The following is a 4,120-nucleotide window of genomic DNA, read 5'->3' on the forward strand; positions in this document are numbered from 1 at the left end:
TTTCTTGTAACAAATCAAAATAAAAACACAACATACCAAAACCTATGGGATACAGCAAAAACAGTGCTAAGAAGAAGGTTAAAGCAATAAACACCTACATCCAAAAAGTAGAAAATTTTTTTTAAATCTAACCATGCACCTAAGAAACTAGAAAAGCAAGAGCAAACCAAAACCAAAATTAGTAGAAGGAATAAAATAAAGATCAGAACAGAATTAAACAAAATCGAGACAAAATAATACAAAGGGTGAACAAAAAAGTTTGTATTTTGAAAAGATAACATCAATAAGCCACTTGCTGGAGTAATCAAGAACTCTTATACACTGTTAGTGAAAATGTAAATTAGTATAGCCACTATGGAAAACAGTGTGAAACTTCTCAAAAATCTAAAAATAAAACTACCATACAATCCAGCCATTTCACTACTGGGTATTTATCCTAAAGAAAAGGAATCAGTATAACAAAGAGATACAAGCACTCCAATGTTTATTGCAGCACTATTCACAATAACATATATATGAAACAAAACTAAATGTTCAGCAATGGATGGATGAAGAAAATGTGGTGTGTATATATAAACATATATATATACACAATGGAATACCATTCAGACTTAAGAAGAATAAAATCATGTCATCTGCAGCAACATGGATGGAACTGGAAGTCATTATGTTAAGTATTAAGTTTAGAAAGCTAGGCATAGAAAGACAAATACTCATGTCCTCACTCACATGTGGGAGCTAAAAAAGTTGATTTCATGGAAGTAGAGAGTAGAATGATAGATACCAGAGGCTGGAAAGAGTATGTGAGTGGGAGAGGGGATGAAGAGAGGTTGGTTAATGGGTGCAAACATACAGTTAGATAGAAGATATAACTTCTAATGTTTGACAGTGAACTAGAATGACTAGAAATGACAATAATATACGGCATATAACAAAGTAGCTACAAGAGAGGACTTGAAATGTTCCCAAGTGATAGAAATGATAAGTATTCAAGATGATGGATATCCCAAATACCCTGACTTGATCATTACACATCTTATGCATGTAACAAAATATCACATTACTCCATAAATAAGTAAAATATTATGGATCAATAAAAAATAATGTATTTGAAAAACGAACTGCTTTAAAAAATAAAACTGAATCCCTACATTACACATATAAAAAATTGATTAAAAACTAAATGTGTAAGAGGAAAAAAACTTTATATTAAAGTTAATAGAAATACAGGATTTATATGCATATATATACATATTTATAAAGCATGACTTGGTAAAACTTCAAAAGTAAAAATAATAAGGCATATGCACAATAAATTTGGTTGTATCAAAATTAAAGATTTCTATTCAAAGACATATAGTATGGATGGTTCTTATAGCGAAAAAAATGAGAGAAGATTCTTATATGTCTTGGCAAAAAAGTGAATAATATTCAGAAAATACCATGTATAAATGTATAGACATTGTTAATTGATAGGAAAATGACATTAACTGCAATAGAAAAATGGGCAAAGGGTCTGAATAAGAAACTCCAAACTTAGGAAGTATGGTCAGCTCTCTGTATCTATGGGTTTTGTTTTGTAATTTTTTTTTTGGTGGGGCGTCTACAGTAATTTAATTGTAACAGAGAAACCAGGCCTCAATAAGTCTACATGGTTAGAGCAGATGGTGGTTCTTTCCAGTGGGTGAAGGCTGAACCCAGCTAGCAGCACACAGAGCCTAGAATATCCTCTTTCCTGGTACCACCCTGCACCATGGGACTCACGGTGTGAGATGAGTGGCTATATACCACATTCAACAAAGGGAGGAGGTCCAACTGGGCAGGGACAACATCCCAACCGGAGAAACTTCCACAATCATTCAAGAGGATGCCTAGATAAAGTACAGTTTCCTACTCTCCACTATTCTTTGCCGAGAAAGGTGAGGGTATGGCATCAGCAGAAAATTATGTTCTTCATTCTTAAATAAATCTCGATAGGATGGAGTTGATGGTCAGTCAAGCAGTAGAATGGGATGAAAATCTGCAGTAGTTAAAAATGTTTGTACGTAAGGAAAAGAACAGCAATGACAAGGGAGAAAAAGAGAACCTTCTCTTTTTCTTACATAAGACAGGAAACTGCATTATTTTCCTTGCTGGAGTGGCAGCAGCCCCATTGGTTTTCATAAAACATCATTTCTGCAGTGCGGCCTGTTGATAAGGTTGCTCCAAGATGGGAGGACAGACACAAGGCCGACTGTTCATGACAGAACTAGATCTTCTCTCAAAGCCTCTAACCTGTGCTATTTCTCACAAGGAACCTGACACTTCAGTTAAAGCTTCTGAAATACTGCAATGGCATAATTGACAGGTTTTTTGGTGCGATGACTTTCTTGCACATGTAAACTCTTTGAAAAAAGTTGGAGATAAAAGGACAGGGGAGAGAGTTCGGTTTAATGTTCCAGACGCCAGCCACGGATGCCTCTGCCCTGTGTCACTACATGTTCTTTTCTGAGAAACATTTAAATGCTGAGTGTTACACACTGTGGTTGAAAGAAATGATCCACTCACCACCATCCACCTTCTCTCATCGTCTGTGTGAAGCTCTCAATAGCAGAGGCTGAAGACAGAAAGGTTGTCTCTGTTTCCTTGCACCAGGGACATTACTTGGTGACCTGGTGAATGGCATGGGCAAGGTAGCCCACGTTGCTGGAGGTGAATCCTGCCACAGAGATGCGGCCGTCCTTGGTCATGTAGATGGAGAACTCCTTGGTCAGTAGCTCCACCTGTTCAGGCTTTAACCCTGTGAAACAGAACATGCCGATTTGGTCAGTGATGTGTTGCCAGTTGTGGGTGGAACCCTCCATCTTGAGGTTGGAGACCAGGTGAGTCCACATGCCAATGATGCAGTCAGCCATGCCTTTCACTTCTTGCAACCATTGTTTTCACAAATCTGGGGTGTTCAGAATGGCAGCAGCAATCTGGGCCCCATTGAGGGGAGGGTTGGAATACATGGGATGGATCAAGATCTTCAACTGTGACTCTACACTTTTGGCTTCATCCGCATCTTTGCAGACCATAGTGAAGGCTCCTACACGCTCACCATATAAGCCCATGTTCTTGGCATACGATTGGCAGAGACAAACATTAATGCCCTGTTCGATGAAGTGGCACACAGCCCAGGCATCCTTATCACCATCCCCACTGGCAAAGCCTCGGTAGGCCATGTCAAAGAACGCAAAGAGATTCCTTTTCTTCGCCACTGTTGCTATTTCCTTCCACCATTCTGGACGCGGGTCCACTCCCGTGGGATTGTGGGCGCAGGCACGCAGAAGAACACCCTGCGCTGGTATTTTTGAAATATTCTCCACAGCGCCTGTGAAGTCAAAACCGCAAGTCTTGGGGTCATAATACCGATAACCTCGTAGCTGCATGCCAGCATCCATGAAGATGGATGTGTGGTTTCCCCAGCTTGGTGTGGGCAGAGAGACATCTCGGCTGAACTTATCTCTGCAGGAAACTGGCTCCGATCCTTAAGGCTCCAGCTCCAGAAATGGTCTGCACAGTGAAAAACCAGCCACTCTTCAAGACTTCGCTGTTCTCACCCAGGGCTAGTTTTGCAGATGCCTTGCAAATTTCAGCCAGTCCCTCAATGGGCAGGTATTCCTTGCCCACACTTTTTGCGGCAGTCTGGGCCTCTGCCTTGTGGACGATAGGCAGCACGTAAGGCTTTCCGTTATCATCCCGGTAGGCACCAACTCCCAGATTCATCTTTTTGCTATTGGTGTCCCTCTTAAAAGCTTCAGTGACACCCAGAATGGGATCTGGAGGTCCCATTTCCACATGGGTCCACCAGGGGCTGGCTCTGGCAGAGGCCGCGGCAGCGAGGCCCGGGTGGAAGGCGGCGACGATCCCGGACAGGACGCGGCCGAAGTGCAGAAGACCCACGGTGTACGGTAGGAGGGCAGTGGGACGCCGCGGGACGCAGCAGAGGGCGAGCGGACACACGCACAGGGAGCCGGCTCCTGTGTATGTGTTTTATATTAGTGGATTCAACCAACTGAGGATGCAAAATATTCACATATAAAAATGAATGGTTGTGTCTGTACTAAACATGCACAGACTTTTCTTCTTGTCATCATTC

At 41.6% G+C, this 4,120-nt stretch overlaps 1 pseudogene; it reads right to left on the reverse strand.

The window, feature by feature from the left end:
* Positions 1–2,639: 2,639 nt before the first annotated feature.
* Positions 2,640–3,828, reverse strand: LOC111526285 (annotated as a pseudogene).
* Between the last annotated feature and the right edge of the window lie 292 nt (positions 3,829–4,120).

This window comes from Piliocolobus tephrosceles, chromosome 18 (genome assembly GCF_002776525.5).
Source record: "Piliocolobus tephrosceles isolate RC106 chromosome 18, ASM277652v3, whole genome shotgun sequence".
Classification (NCBI taxonomy): Eukaryota; Metazoa; Chordata; class Mammalia; order Primates; family Cercopithecidae; genus Piliocolobus; species Piliocolobus tephrosceles.